The 17,079-nt window shown below is 38.9% G+C and overlaps 1 non-coding gene across 1 annotated transcript; it reads left to right on the forward strand.

Moving 5' to 3' along the window:
• Window positions 1-10,089: 10,089 nt before the first annotated feature.
• On the forward strand, window positions 10,090-10,197 carry LOC131147425 (small nucleolar RNA R71). The gene has a single exon (XR_009134805.1). It is a non-coding gene; the product is annotated as a small nucleolar RNA R71 (small nucleolar RNA).
• The last annotated feature ends 6,882 nt before the right edge of the window (window positions 10,198-17,079 follow it).

The raw sequence follows: 17,079 nt of genomic DNA on the forward strand, positions 1-17,079 counted from the left end.
AGAGCCTCAAATTATGTTATGCCAATGCTGGTATGATAACTATTATTATACGCAAATTCTATTAATGGCATGAACTAAGTCCAACTACCCCAAAATCCAATACACACGCTAGGAGTATATCCTCTAATGTCTGTATCATCCTCTTAGTCTGCCTATCTGATTGAGGATGGAATGTCGTGCTAAACGATAACTGAGGAGTTTCCTGTAAGCTCTTCCAAAAACATGACGTGAAACGCAAATCTCAATCTGACATAATAGATACTGGCACCCCATGAGGACGAACTATCTCCTAAATGTAGATCTCCGCTAAACGGTTAAGGGAGTTGCTAATCTTGATAGGTAAAAAGTGGGCGGTCTTAGTCAAATGGTCCACTATCACCCAAATCGCATATTGGCCATACGATGTTGACGGATGCCCTGAAACGAAGTCCATGGAAATATGATCCCACTTCCACTCTAGGACAAATAATGGCTGCAACTGACCCACTGGCCTCTGATGTTCAGCTTTTACTTGTTGGCACATCAAACACTGGGCTACATACTCGGCGATTTCTCTCTTCATACCACTCCACCAGTATGACTCTCGCAGATCCCTATACATCTTCGTACTACTGGGATGAACTGTATACAAAAATTTGTGAGCCTCTTCTAAAATAGTCTTCCTGATCTCAATATCGGCAAGAACGCATAATCTAGAACGGAACCGCAAAGCTCCGTCGTCTGCAATACTGAATTCCTCCCCCTGACCATTCTGCACTTTATCCATCACCTTTGCTAATTATGGGTCTTCCTTCTGAGTGGCTTTAATTCGTTCTTGCAGAGTAGGTTGTACTACTAGGCTAGAAATACACACTGGAGGATCACTCTCCACCAACTCTATGCCGAATCTCTTTAGATCCATCATGATCGGATACTGGATCTCCATAGTCGCCATTACTGATTCCCTGGATTTCCTGCTCAATGCATCATCTACCACGTTTGCATTCCCTGGGTGATAACTAATGGTACGATCAAAATCTTTAATTAGCTCCAACCACCTTCTTTGCTTCATATTCAGATCCTTTGAGTGAAAAAGTACTTCAAACTTTTATGGTCAGAGAAAATCTCACACCGCTCGCTGTATAGATAATGCCTCCAAATCTTCAAGGCAACCAATTCAAGATCATGTGTAGGGTAGTTCTTTTTATATTCTTTCAACTTCCTGGACACATACGCCACCACCCTACCATGCTGCATCAATACACAGTCAAGTCCTTTCAAAGATGCATCACTGTAATTGACATAACTCTCACCCCCTGACGGGATGACCAATACTAGTGATGTGACTAATCTTTGCTTCAATTCTTGAAAACTCTGCTCGCAGCTGTCATCCCTTTCAAATCTGACATTCTTCCTCGTTAGTCGTGTCAAAGGCCCTGAAAAAACTTAAGAATCCCTCAACGAAACGGCGGTAATACCCAGCTAGCCCCAAAAAACTCCTGATCTCCTAGACATTCCTCGGTCTAGCCCAATTCACTATGGCCTCAACCTTACTAGGATCCACAGAAATACCATCTCTAGACATAGCATGCCCCAAGAACACGACCCTCTCAAACCAGAATTCACATTTACTGAACTTGGCATACAACTTCTTTTCCCGAAGAGTCTGCAGAACCTACCTCAAGTGCATCTCATGCTCCTCATAGCTCCTCGAATAGACTAGTGCATCATCAATAAAAACAACAACAAACTGGTCTAAGAATTGGTGGAAGACTCTGTTCATCAAGTCCATAAATACCGCAAGAGCATTCCTCAAACCAAACGGCATAACAAGAAATTCGTAATGCCCGTACCTGGTCCTGATGGCCGTCTTCGAGACATCTTCTACACTCACTTTCACTTGATGATAGCAGGATCTGAGTTCAATCTTCGAATACACCCGTGTACCCTGAAGCTGGTCAAACAAATCATTGATGCGGGGTAGAGGATACTTGTTCTTGATTGTCACTTTATTAAACTCCTTATAGTCTATACACATCCTCATAGACTCGTCTTTCTTCTTTACAAATAAAACTGGAGCTCCCCACGAAGATACGCTAGGTCATTTGAAGCCCTTATCAAGTAGATCTTGCAACTGATTCTTCAATTTTGCCAACTCCGCTGGCACCATTCGGTAAGGTACTTTAGAAATCAGTGTCGTACCTAGAAGTAGATCAATAGGGAAATCTACCTCATGATCGGGTGGCAAGCCTGGTAACTCATCTGGGAAAATATCTGTAAACTCCTTTACTATAGGCGTGCTAGCAAGTTTCAATTCATTCTCTGACATCTCCTTCACAACTGCCACAAACTCCTGACAACCACTCATCATTAGTCTCCTGACCTGAATAGCTGAAACTAGATGAGGTGGGGATTGTACCCACGACCCTATGAACTTGAATTTCGCTTTCCTCAGAGGTCTCAATATCACTTATCATGCTCAGCAATCTATGCTGGCAAAATTTGCTGCTAGCCAATCCATGCCGAAGATCACATCGAATCCAAGCATATCTAACACTATCAGATCAGCAGATAGAATTTTCCCTTGAATATCAACTAAACAACCTCGGAGTACTTTACTACATCTCACTATATATCCAGTCGGTGTAAACACTAACAATTCAACGTCTAATGGTTGTGTTTCAACCCCACATAATTTAACACACTCCGAAGACATGAACGATTGCGTAGCTCTTGAATCAAATAATGCAATAACTTTAAAAGAAAGCATAATAACCATACTTGTCACCATGTCACCTGTCATCTCAGCCTCACTCGATGTCAAAGTAAACACCCTGGCTGGAGCCGTATTTCTTTGCTGGCCCCCACGTGGTGCCTGATAACCTCCTTGGTATGGTCTAGGAGCTGGAACTACATCTGGTGGGGTAGAAGAGTCTCACACCACATGCCCCTATCTACCGCACCGATAGCACACTACACCACCAACTCGACACTCTCCCCAATGCCTCCTACCACAAGTCTAACAAACTGGAGGACCCTGCCCTTCCTGCACCTCGCGTCCTCCCGTCTCCTACCTCCGCCCTCTGCCATGATTACCTCTCCTCCACTGGTTCTATCTAGGACCCTACTAATAACCCGTAGATGTAGATCTCTTCCTCTGACTCTGCTCCTTTGAGTCCAAACGCTCACCAATCTCTGACAAGGCTGCCCTGTCGACTAACTCAGCAAAGTCCTGGATCCGCAGCACCACCACTGACTCATTCTGAGTTGTGCTTCCAAGTGCAGAAGTGTCAAGTTGTATCAAGGATGAGTCCATGATCGTATTCCACAGGGACCACTGAGTATCAAAGTATTTATGCAAGTTTAGTGAAATCCTGTTGCTAAAAAATGGGATTTGAAAATCTTTTTGGTCTTTTACGATTTTGAAAACAGTAAACAAAGTGAGAGAATCTTGAGTAAACTATCAAAATGAAACTAAAATTTTATCAATTTTCCAAAAATGTAAATCTAATAATGCAACCGAAACTAAACAATTTTACCAAACACTCGGGTTACGGGTTCAACATCTGTTTGCTTCCACCGTTTACTAATTTCCTAGGCCTTACTCCTCTTCTTGTTAATCCAATCAAGGCATTAATAAGATGAAATTTTATCACTAAATATTGACTAAATTGGCCACATCCAAACGGAAGAAAATAAAAACTCTCATTAAGCATCAACCGAATTTTATGTAAAAATTAGTTTATTAAAATCTTAGATTAAATCAAGGTTTTGATGTGCCTATCGTCAACAACAAAACAAGAAATAAGAGCTAGCGATTTATCAACGATACCTTAAATTTTTGGATTCAACCAAATAAAAGTTTATCAATAATTTCTTAGGAGAACTAAAAAACCATGGAAAACAAATGACATTGACCCACAACGCGAGTTATCGAACTTAGCCACTCATGCTATATGAGGAGGAGTGTTGCGATCAAACATCCCACATAATAAAAGGAACAACGGTAAATGTACAGAGTGGACTAGTCTGGAAAGGATCTAGCCTATCTATGAGGTGTCGGGTCCTTCACCCTAGCATCTTCACACCTACTCGCCACATCCAACTGAGACCACCCTAGATCAACTTATTCACAAACTTGTTGTGAACACATCTGAGGCATTAACTGGTTGAAGAATCTTCGTACGTAGAGAACATGTGTTGTGTCCTTGACTTTTTGTGATATTTCTGTGGAGCAGACATTAGCATTTCATTTCACTCGCATTTTTATTTCTTATCGTTTCTTCTGCTCATTCTTTATTTTTCTGCCTTTTCTTGAACAATTAAGACAATCATTACACTTCGTTTGTTATCTTCATACCATCAACGGGAATTGAGTTCGAATAGTGGTCCATGAACTAAGTCTGTCTCTAGGGGTGGCTCAGCCTTCACATCTTGAGTAGGCTACAAGACCTAGGTTTCTATCTCCCCACTAGAAGTCACCTCTAGGTTAGCAAATCAAAAACAAAGACTAGTGTACAAGGAATCATCCAGAAAAAAGAGAATTGAGTTCTATGAACTCTGATTTGATATTAACGCTCAAAAGGACGATACATAGCTCAAGGATATCTCACAAGGTGTCATAGTCGCCACGGGTGTTCTCTCAATGCTCACAGGAAACCCTAAGTGCAATGAATCACGTGAGTTTGTATTCAACCTCGTGAGATGTTATGTAAATACAGAAAATTATATAACCAAATTAACACGAATGTACTACCAATCAATTATTCATGGAGTCATAAAATCATATAAAGAGAAACTACGCATAAATGAGTCAAGTGTGTAGTTCTTAGGTTATATGCAGGTATGTGAAGGGTACGAGTCAATGTTAAAAATGGGATAATGCAGTGTAAATCTTCAGTGCTCCTCTTTCTTTCTCTCTTTCTTTTTGATTTTTGATTTTTTTTTTGTTTTTGTTTTTTTTGTTTTAATATAACACTATTTTCCCAAGGCAAACCACATATGTTTAAAGCACGCAAACCACAAGGTAAATTCTCTTCCACCCCCCAACTAGAATGTAGCATTGTCCCCAATGATGCAGGAGAATTGAAAGAATTTACCCGAGAGAGTATTTAAACGTAAAGCAAAACAACTCTAAAAATATAAATGAGAAAAAGAAGAAGTACCTGAACCGCTTTGAAAAGAATATAATGTTAGAGAATAAGAAATAAAAACTACAGAACAAAGGAAAACGATGAGAAAAATAAAAATATAAATGAGAAAAAAAAAAACACAAAAAGGGAAAAGAAAAGAAAAGAAAATGAACTATACTAAGTGGGATCAAGCAAATGAAGAGTAGATTCCTCAAGTACAAAGTTAGAAATAAAATTCTTGAGCCTTTGACCATTAACCTTAAAAACATTACCATTTTGAGGATTCAGAATCTCTATAGCACCATGAGGAAAAACAGTCTTCACCACAAAAGGTCCACTCCACCCGAGACCTTAACTTACCAGGAAACAAGTGTAGGCAAAAGTTGTACAATAGCACCTGTTGGCCGGGCTCAAAAGTCTTACGCTGAATGTGTTTATCATGAAAGTTCTTCATTCTCTCCTTGGACAATTTAGAATTATTGTACGCATCCATCCTCAGCTCGTCCAATTTAGATAACTGCAATTTTCTCACGCAACCAGCATCATCAATGTTAAAATTGCATTGTTTAATTGCCCAATACGCCTTATGTTCCAACTCTACAGGCAAATGGCAAGCCTTAGCATACACTAATCTATATGGAGACATGCCTAAAATGGTTTTAAAAGCTATTCTATAGGCCCACAAGCTATCAGACAATCTCAAAGACCAATCCTTCTTATTTGGGTTAATAGTTTTCTCCAGGATGTGTTTAATTTCCCTATTTGCTAATTCAGCTTGCCCGTTGGTTTGAGGATGGTAGGTAGTAGAGATTTTGTGATGGATACCATACTTCTTCAATAAGGCTGAAACATGTTTGTTGCAAAAGTGCGTGCCTTGATCACTGATTATGGCTTTAGGCATGCCAAACCTTGCAAAAATGTTTTCTTTCAAAAATTTTATAACCACTTGATGGTCATTAGTTCTGCAAGGGACTTCCTCAACCCACTTGGAAACATAATCAATGGCAAGCAAAATGTATAAATAGCCAAAAGAAGAAGGAAATGGTCCCATGAAATCTATACCCCAACAATCAAAAATTTCAATCACTAGTATAGGTTGCAAAGGCATCATGTTTCTCCTAGTTATTCCCCCTAATTTTTGACAAGGCTCACAAGCTTTACAGAAACTCAAAGCATCCTTAAACATAATTGGCCAATAAAACCCACTTTGAAGAACTTTAGCCACTGTTTTTTGGGCGGAAATATGCCTACCACAAGCTTCCGTGTGGCAAAAATTTAAAACACTAGAAATTTCATTGTTAGGCACACACTTCCTAATAATCTGATCTGAACAATATTTAAAGAGATAAGGATCATCGTAAAAGAAATTCCTAACTTCAGCCTTCAACCTTCTTATGTCTCGAGCATTCCAACAACGTGGAGTTTTCCCTGTAACCAAGAAATTTACAATATCAGCATACCATGGTAAATATTCAACGACAAATAATTGTTCATCAGGAAATTTTTTAGAAATTAAAGAAAACTTCTCATAAACTTCTGGTTGAAGCCGAGAAAGGTGATCTGCCACCACGTTCTCCTCACCTTTTTTATCTTTTATTGTGAGATCAAATTCCTGAAGCAGAAGTATCCACCTTACCAGTCTTGGCTTAGTGTCTTTTTTTGACAGTAGAAATTTCAGAGCTGCATGGTCAGTGAATATTATGACAGGAGAACCAAGAAGATAAGATCTAAACTTATCCAATGCAAATACTATAGCTAGTAGTTCTTTTTCTGTGGTGGAATAGTTCTTTTGTGCCACATTTAAAGTTTTACTAGCATAATATATAACATATGGCAGTTTATCTCTTCGTTGTCCAAGAACAGCCCCCACAGCGAAGTCACTTGCATCACACATTAATTCAAAAGGAAGTGACCAGTCAGGAGATCGAATGATAGGTGCAGTGGTGAGACATGTTTTCAATTCATCGAAACCATTTTGACACTCTTGGGTCCATTCAAATTTAACATTATGCATCAAAAGTTTGCAAAGAGGTTTAGAAATAAAGCTAAAATTCCTTATGAATCTTCTATAAAAACCAGCATGCCCTAAAAATGATCTAACATCTTTCACATTTTTAGGTGCAGGCAAATTTGAAATCAAGTCTATTTTAGCTTTATCCACCTCTATGCCTCGAGAGGATACAATGTGCCCCAAAACTATTCCTTGTTGGACCATAAAGTGACATTTTTCCCAATTTAACAACAATTGCTTTTCTTCACATATTTTCAAAACAACCTGCAAATTAGACAAACATGCATCAAATGTTTTTTCCAAAAACTGAAAAGTCATCCATGAATACCTCTACACTATCCTCAATCAAGTTGCTAAAAATACTTAACATGCATCTTTGAAAAGTAGCCGGGGCATTGCATAGTCCAAATGGCATTCTCCTAAAGGCAAAAGTTCCAAAGGGACAAGTGAAGGTAGTCTTCTCTTGGTCCTCTGGAGCTATTTCTATTTGATAATAACCGGAGAATCCATCTAAAAAATAGTAATATTCATGCCCTGCCACTTTTTCTAAAACCTGGTCAAGGAAAGGCAAAGGAAAATGATCCTTCCTAGAGGCAGTATTCAATTTCCTATAATCTACACACATCCTCCAACCTGTGGTCTCTCTAGTAGGCACCAATTCTCCCTTATCATTTTCTACAACGGTTATACCAGATTTTTTTGGGACAACTTGTATTGGACTAACCCATTTACTGTCAGCAAATGGATATATGATGTCTATGTCTAACAATTTCAAAACTTCCTTTTTTACCACTTCTTTCATTGTGGGGTTTAGTCTCCTTTGCATCTCTCTAGAGGGTTTTGAATCCTCTTCCAAATATATCCCATGTGTACAAATGAGAGGACTTATACCTTTAATGTCGGCAATGGACCAACCAATGGCTGATTTGTGTTGTGTCAAAATTCTCAACAACTTACTTTCTTGGTTAGGAGTCAACAATGCAAAAATCACCACTGGGAATGAGTTCTCTGGTCCAAGGTAGGCATATTTTAGTTCCGGCGGCAGTGGCTTCAATTCTAACACTAGTGCCTTCTCATCGGATGGTTGTGCTGGGGTTTGTATTGCCGGTAATGGTTCAAATTTGAGCTTCCATTGCATCTCAGTTGAGTCACCTGCAACACAAAGCGAAGAAAAATGATCAGTGGACTCAGTTAAATCGAGGGAATCTTCACTGCTCATCACAATCATAGTTTAACCAAGGAGTGTCTACAATTAAAGATTCCAGTGAATTGACTTCTTGGATTTCTTTATGTTCTTGAGGTTGCTTGCACAAATTGAAGATATTCAGTTCTAAAGTCATATTTCCAAAACTCAATTTTAAAACACCACTCCTACAATTGATTATGGCATTAGAAGTTGCTAAAAATGGTCTTCCCAAAATCACAGGTGGTGAAGAATTTGCGCGGGATGACACTTTCATATCCAAGACCACAAAATCCACAGGGTAGTAAAATTTATCCACTTGGACCAAGACGTCCTCAATGATACCCTTAGGAATTTGTATGGATCTATCAGCAAGCTGCAAGATAATGGATGTGGTTTTCAATTCCCCTAGCCCCAATTGTTCATACACACTATAAGGTAGCAAATTAACCCCCGCACCTAAGTCTAGCAAGGCCTACCCTATCTTAGAGTTTCCAATGACACATGAAATAGTAGGTGACCCAAGATCCTTGTACTTAGGTGGTGTGTGATTTTGAATAATAGCACTAACTTGCTCAGTGAGGAAGGCCTTTTTCTGCACATTCAGTTTGCGTTTTACAGTGCATAAATCCTTTAGAAATTTAGAATAAGCAGGAATTTGTTTTATAGCATCTAGAAGTGGAATGTTAATCCTAACTTGCTTAAAAATTTCCAAGATTTCAACATGTTGTTTATCCTTGTGCAAAGAAACCAAACATTGTGGAAACGGTGCAGGTATGGAACATGCATCATTATGTGAATTTAAAGTGTTCGACTCACCACTATCAAGAGGAGGATTAGCATTTTTACCTGAACTTCCTGCACTATAGGCAGGGTCACCCAAAACCTTACCATTCCTCAAAATTGTAATAGCTTTCATTGATTTCACATTGCTCCCTTCACCTGAATGCTGAGATGATCGACTGTGCCCTTGTGGATTGGGTTGGGGTTAAGCTGGAAACTTTCCTTTCTCCTGGTTACTCAAAGTGGTGGTTACTTTAGTGAGAGTCCCTCTGATGTCATTGATGGCTTGGGAGTTTTGGTTGTTGATCGTGCTCTGACTCTGCATAAACTATTGCAAGCTAACAGTTAGTTGTTGTATGGAGTCTTCCACTCCTCTTCTTTGCATTTGGGGGGGCTGATTTGGAAAATGAGGTGGCCCCAAGCCTTGGCTAGCGGTTGCATAAGGATTATACTGACTTGGTCCCTGCGTAGATGGCCCCACTTGGTCATTTTTCCAACTGAGATTTGGATGATTTCTCCAACCTGCATTATATGTATTAGAATAAGGTCCAAAAGAATTCTTAGAAACCATATGCACTGGGTTAGATTGATCAAGCAAAACTTCCTTAAAAGCAGGAATAGTTGGACATGCATCAGTCACATGCCCTGGATTCTCACATATGCTGCATTTTTCAGAAGATGATGGTAAAATGTGCATTTCATTTACCTTCTTAAGTTCAATGGACTCTAACCTTTTAGACATCAATGCAAGCCTAACATTCAAATCATCAACTTCTTTCAATTGATACTTACCACCCCCACCAATACATTTTTGCTTTTTAGATCTATCATACACATCAGAGACATCCCAAGATTGGGCATTTTCAGCCAAGTAATCAAAATAATCAAAAGCTTCTTCAGGCCCTTTATTGAAAAACTCACCATTGCACATTGTTTCTACAAATTGTCTCATCTTTGGTTGCAATCCCTCATTGTAAAAACTGATGACCCTCCAATTTTCATACCCATGGTGAGGACATGCATTTAAGAGATCTTTGAAACGTTCCCAACACTGATAAAATGTCTCCACATCCTTTTGGCAAAAATTCATGATTTGTCTTTTCAAAGCATTAGTTCTTTGCATGGGAAAAAATTTCTTTAAAAACTCCATTTGCATTTCTTGCCAAGTCCCAATGGATCTTGGTCTTAAGGAATTCAACCAGGTTTTTGCTTTGTCTTTTAAAGAAAATGGGAACAATTTCAATCTTATTACCTCCTCAGTGCATGTTCTATCCATGAATGTGGAACAAACTTCTTCAAACTCTTTAATATGCAAATATGGGTTTTCAAATTCAATGCCATGAAAATGAGGTAACAATGGAATCATCCTAGGTTTAAAATTAAAAGCATTTGCATTCAAAGGTAGAATAATGCAAGATGGGGTGCTGGTCCTAACAGGTTGCAAATATTCTCTAAGTGTCCTATTAGGGTTCTCCATATCATGAGGTTCATTTTCAGCCATGATGCTACGCGTGTTAGATGGTGATTCAAGTGATTCAAGTGAAATAGGTTCACTCGATGATGAGATGATTGAGTCTGTCCTGACTAGTCTAAATGTGTTATCTCTAGCCCAACCAGTCATACAACTCGGTATAAACGCAATAAAAACAAACAGGTCAAAGGAGAGGAAGTAGATATCACCCAGGCTGTGAAGACGTTCACAGCTCTAAAACACCTCTCTGAAATCTGAGAAACACTTTGATGACACCAATTAATCCCCGGCAACGGCGCCAAAAACTTGACTCGTTCTGAATTGTGCTTCCAAGTGCAGAGTGTCAAGTTGTATCAAGGATGAGTCCAGAATCGTATTTCACAGGGACCACTGAGTATCAAAGTATTTATGCAAGTTTAGTGAAATCTTGTTGCTGAAAAATGGGATTTAAAAATCTTTTTGGTCTTTTACGATTTTAAAAATAGTAAACAAAGTGAGAGAAGCTTGAGTAAACTATCAAAATGAAACTGAAATTTTATCAATTTTCCAAAAATGTAAATCTAATAACGCAACCGAAACTAAACAATTTTACCAAACACTCGGGTTACGGGTTCAACATCTGTTTGCTTCCATTGTTTACTAATTTCCTAGGCCTTACTCCTCTTCTTGTTAATCCAATCAAGGCATTAATAAGATGAAATTTTATCACTAAAGATCAAGTAAATTGGCCACATCCAAACGGAAGAAAATAAAAACTCTCATTAAGCATCAACCGAATTTTATGTAAAAATTAGTTGATTAAAATCCTAAATTAAATCAAGGTTTTGATGTGCCTATCGTCAACAATAAAACAAGAAATAAGAGCTAGCGATTTATCAACGATACCTTAAATTTTCGGGTTCAACCAAATAAAAGTTTATCAATAATTTCTTAGGAGAACTAATAAACCATGGAAAACAAACGACATTGACCCACAACCCGAGTTACCGAACTTGGCCACTCATGCTAACAATACACACTTTTTGGGTTAAATTAATTCCATGGTGGCTCATTGCATCAATAAAACGAAAGACATCAAAATAAAACAAACCTAACACTTAAAGATACCGAAACATGAGAAAAAAATGAACTTTAATTGAACCAATCCTAATCTAAATTGAATTTCAAAAGAAAGAAAAAAAATTAAAACTTGGAAAACTTCAAAACTAAACAATATTTTTTTTCTGTCTTTTTTTTTTTTTTTTTTCAAACCGAACTTAATTTAAAGGACTAATTAAAACCACCAATAACTAGTTTAATGGAAAAAAAAATTCAACAAGAGTTAAATGCTTAACAATATTCAATCTTAAAAGAAATTTCAAATAAACTAAAAAAAAATTTGAACTTTATGCAATATTTAAAGTCTTAACAAAAATAAATAAATAATTAAAAGAAAGAAGGGAAAAGAGAGAACAGGGAAGGACGGCCATGGCAGGCCGTGAGAAACAGAGGAGAGGGCTGTTGTTGCTGCTGTGCTCTGCTGGTTGAGAGGGCTGTTGATGCTGGGCTGGCCTAGGATCAGAGAGGAGCAGCTCTCAAGTTGCTGTTGCTGCTGTGCTCTGCTGGCTGTGCAAAGGGCTGCCTGAATTCTGCTGTGGTGTGCTTGGTGGTCTGTCCAGAACAGCTGCAACGGAGGAACTTAGCTGGCAGGATGGTGGAGTGGAGTTGCTGTGGTCGGCTATGGTTCACAGTGGCTGCAGGTGGTGTCTCACGGGAGAGAAGACATAGGGAGAGGGAGAGGTTTTAGGGAAGCTGAGAGAGTAAAAGAGAACGAGAAGGGGAAAAACAGAGAGACGACAAAAATTGAAGGAGCAAAGGAGAAGAGGGAGCATAGATCGGTGTGCTGGAGACACCCTCAAAAAAAAAAAAGGGAAGAGGAGAATTTAAAGGGGAAAAAGAATACCTAGACCCGGCTAACCCAACCCGACCCGGCCATGCATGGTCGGGTCACATAAAAACAAATATATATATATATATATATATATATTTATATATTTTCAGTTTTTGTTTTTCATGAACACGGTCTATTTTGACCTTCCTGGAGCCCATTTCTCATAAAACTCAAAAGATGAAAGTTGTAGATAATCCTTTTCTCTTTCTCTAGAAATTTGAATTGTCTCGATCAAAGCTTGGATGGAAAAGTTATGTACAAAATACGAAAAGGTATTGGTATTGGCTCCCGGGACTTTTCCTGCGACAAAAAATTACCAAAAATTCATAAATTGTGCAATGAAACTCAAGAATACTAAATTTGACACTTTGTTAAAATATTAGACATAATTGGACATTTAATTAAAAATATAAGCCGTAAAGCCCGGGTTAAAGTGCCCAATTACGCAGTTTTGACGCGCAATCAACCACCTGCTTGAATATACTCCGCCTCAAGCCTCTCTCAAACTACCTCGCCTTCTTCACTTCATCAGGGACAATGTACGGGGTGAAATGAGAGAGCTCGATGAAATGCATCGCATACTGCTAAACTGATAACCGTCCCTACTTCAAACCCAGGAACTCTTCCACTTTAGCCTCCCTGACAATAGTTGGAAAATATCTATCAAAGAACAACTCCTTAAACTGGTCCCATGTCATGGCTATCGAAGTCAACCTCTGCTGCTCTAGTAGTCTCACCAAAGTTCACCACCTCTCAGCCTCTCCTGTCAATCTATAGGTGGCAAAGAGGACCCTCTGTTCCTCAATACATTGCAATATAGCCAAGACTTTCTCAATCTCCTGCATCCAGTTCTCAGCGGCTGCAAAATCGACTCCACCTAAGAACGCTGGAGGATTCATCTTCATAAACTTCTCTATGGTGCATCCATGGCCTGTAGATGGACCACCCTACTCCCTCGAGCTCCTAGCAATCTCCGCCATAACTTGCTGAGCCACACTACATAATACTGCGTCAGAGTCAGTCCCAGCTGCACCTGATGGCCCTGCCCTATCACTGCCACTCACATGAGCACTACTTCCTCCTGGATCCATCCTGAAAACAACAATTTCAACTCAGTAATCCTATCCTTATAATTTACCCGCTTAACCTAGCCTCTTATCTCAATACTCTCAACTTATTTCTATTACCTAGTCCTACATTCTAGGAACACAACCCGACAATAGCTTATTATGGTTTTCCTGAAATCGTCACCCTAGGAAAAACACAGAAACTACCATGAAAATCCTGCCTCTAGACTATAGAACAAAATCTCAAATCATTTCCTATACTCTGGTATTGTTTCCACTGCATTCTAATATCTACAGAACCTAACAACCTAGGCTCTGATACCAAACTGTGACGACCTGCTTAATTTCCTCTTTTTTTATAATATAAATACCATATCAAAAAACTCAGCAGATCATAATCCACCTAGACCCGTGGGTCCCAGAGATACATCAGAAACACATCACAGAAGCCTATGCAGTAGGAAACATAAAATCACATACAAACATACAAAATCCTCCATCATAATATAATGAATATTAGAGTCACTATATCCACTGCATTTCAATATACACATCCCAAAAACAAGATCTAGGGACATTTTCTATAAAATCCAACCGTCCCTACTAAAACTTACCCTTCAAAGAGGGCAAATCGACAACACTAGATCAGCGAGGCTTTTCCCGCTCTCCTATCAGGAGCTCCTGAAAAGTTTATAAAATTTGGGGTGAGATAGCTCTCAATAAGAAAAATAAACTAGTACTAGTGTGTGGCAACATGAGTATTCCGTGTTATACATATACCATACTGAATATATTCAGTAAACTGTTATGTCAAATCTAGGAAAACATATATATCATCAAAACATGGCAGAATATACTGCATTTTCATAAACATATATCTTCTCATGTAATAATAATACAAAAGCATTCCTAGTAGGTTAGCTAGCTGTTGTCATGTATTACCCCCACATAACTAGGTTGTGTGGTCCAAAGGCGGGACCTGACAATGGTTGGCCGACCACTGCCAAGTCAAAAATACAGTCTGTAAGTCTGATGGGTCTGACAAACCAGGTCTGTACACCAGGGGCGCTCACACACTTCTTAAAAACCACATCGACTATCCAATTTCACACGACTCCGTACAGCGGCGTTAACACAGATATCATGATCATGATGATCATGGACACATAGCAACGGTATCGTGCAAGTGCTAGCCTAGACCAAGCCAACCAGGTTCTGATATTATATAACATATACTGAAACTGTGATACATGGATATTTCATATCATTATTTATCAAGTCAATCATATCATTTTGCATATATACGTATATCATGAAAATCATCGGCCTGTACGCCGGTATTTCACATTTTACCATAGCTCGGCCTGTACGCCGGCAAATTATATCATAGCACAGCCTGCACAATGGCAAATCACATCTATAGCTCATCCCATATGCCAGAAAATCACATCCATAGCTCAGCCCACATGCCGGTAAATCATATACATAGCTCAGCCCGTACGCTGGCAAATCAGATCCATAGCTCGGCCCGTACGCCAGAAAATCATATACATAGCTCAGCCTGTATGCTAGCAAATCAAACACATAGCTCGGCCCGTACACCGGAAAATATATCAAAATCTCAGCTCGTACGCCGATTTTCCATAATAAAAATCTGTATCATTAAAACATTCCCAAAAAACAGTATTTCATAACAATTTCTACTCATGTCATACTAAACAGGTTTTTCACATATTTAACATGCCATCATTTTTAACATTATTTTCCCAAATAGAAATCATGTATAAATATATATTTATTTTTCTGAAATCAAATGCTATAATATTATAAAAACTTTTCATAAAATACTAGCTTAGTTTATCCTCTTACCTGATTCTTGAAAAGCCCCTAAATCAACACTCCTGCACCCGCAGGGTTCCCCATTCAACACCCTGAAAACAACATTCCCCAAAACTAAAGTTCAGTATTTCTACGCGTACTACTCTTTCTACAACTGCCAAAAAGCCAAATATTAAGTAGAAAGTCTTATCCTGGATTTGGGATGGTTTCCATCTCAGCCCCACCAACAATTCGCTCCAGCAGATTTGCAAAGAACTTTCCTAGGAGCGTCGTGGTGGCTTCAGATCCTCGAACCTGCGAAAATCTGGCCCAAAATCTTAGAAAGAAGGAGGAGGAACCGAAGGGTAAGAGAGAAAGAGAAGTTTTGCACAGGAAAATGACTGAAAAATCACGTTTAACCCTATTTATCCTGCGAGATTCGTCAACAAACCACGTCACCTCGTCGATGAGTCCTGTAGAAAGTTCATCGACGAACCTCAAACCTAGTCGACGAATGTCAGGCTTCCAAAAATTCTCTCTTGGTATCTTCTTGTCGACGAAACTTGTCCTCGTCGACGAGCTCCTATTATACCCTCATCGATGAGTCCCCTATGTTCGTCAACGAGGAGCAGAAAAATTCCTCGGGATTATCCCATCGAAAATGCGCGTTCGTCAATGAAGTCGACTGCCTCCTTCTGTTCCTGTTTCCATTTCTCTTTCTTCTTATTATTTAAATATCATTATTCTTCGGGTCATTACATAACATGTGTGCACTTTATAATTTCGCACTTTATATTCCTGCATATGTATGTTTTATTTAATATATGGCGAATGTTGTGCTTGATTAAATTTCCACATTTCATTATCTGCGCAATTGGTATATGATTAGAAAGACCTTAGGTTGTGTATTACTGATATTTGGTTAAACTTAGGAAGAAGTTTTTAATACCCAATTCACCCCCTTTCTTGGGAATACACCAAAGTCAACAATGGGTATCAGAGTCTCATTGCATAGACTTAAACATTTTTATAAAAGAGTGCAATGGCCCAAATTAGTGTATCCCCATTCGGTGAGGGTGTAGTAACCCGGATAATTATGGGAATTAAATAATAAAGAAATAAGAGGAAAAGGAAATTTTTAAAGGGGACGCAGCGTTCATCGACAAGCAGTCTTCTTGGGCTCATCAACGTGGACACGTCTCTCATCAATGACAACTTATTGAGAGGGGTGATTTTAGGGCCTGAAACTCATCGACGAGGGTTAGGTGTTCGTCGACGAACTCCCTTCTTGGACTCATCGACGAGGTGTCATGGCTCATCGACGAGGCCACGTGGCAAGAGGTATATAAATAGCTGAAAACAACATTTTAGCGAGAAATTTTATTTTCTCTCAGTTTTTCTCTCTCTCCTGCTTGGTTTCTTTCCTCTTCTCTCTATATTTCTCACCCTGTTACTCCCCAGTTCGATGATCAGAAGTTGCCACTATAGTGACCCGAATAAAAATAGTATTTTAATAATAATGAGGGAGAGAAAATGGAAACAGAAACAGAAGGAGGCCGTAGACATCGCACTTTGGAGATAATAATAAATAAATAAAATTTCAGGAAATTGCCAGACTTTGTTGATGAATATAGGGTTTTGTCGACCCTAGGTCTTTAGGATCTCATTGATGAGTTCCCATTTCATTGACAAGAAAATACCGAGA

Source organism: Malania oleifera, chromosome 1, assembly GCF_029873635.1.
Source record: "Malania oleifera isolate guangnan ecotype guangnan chromosome 1, ASM2987363v1, whole genome shotgun sequence".
Lineage (NCBI taxonomy): Eukaryota > Viridiplantae > Streptophyta > Magnoliopsida > Santalales > Ximeniaceae > Malania > Malania oleifera.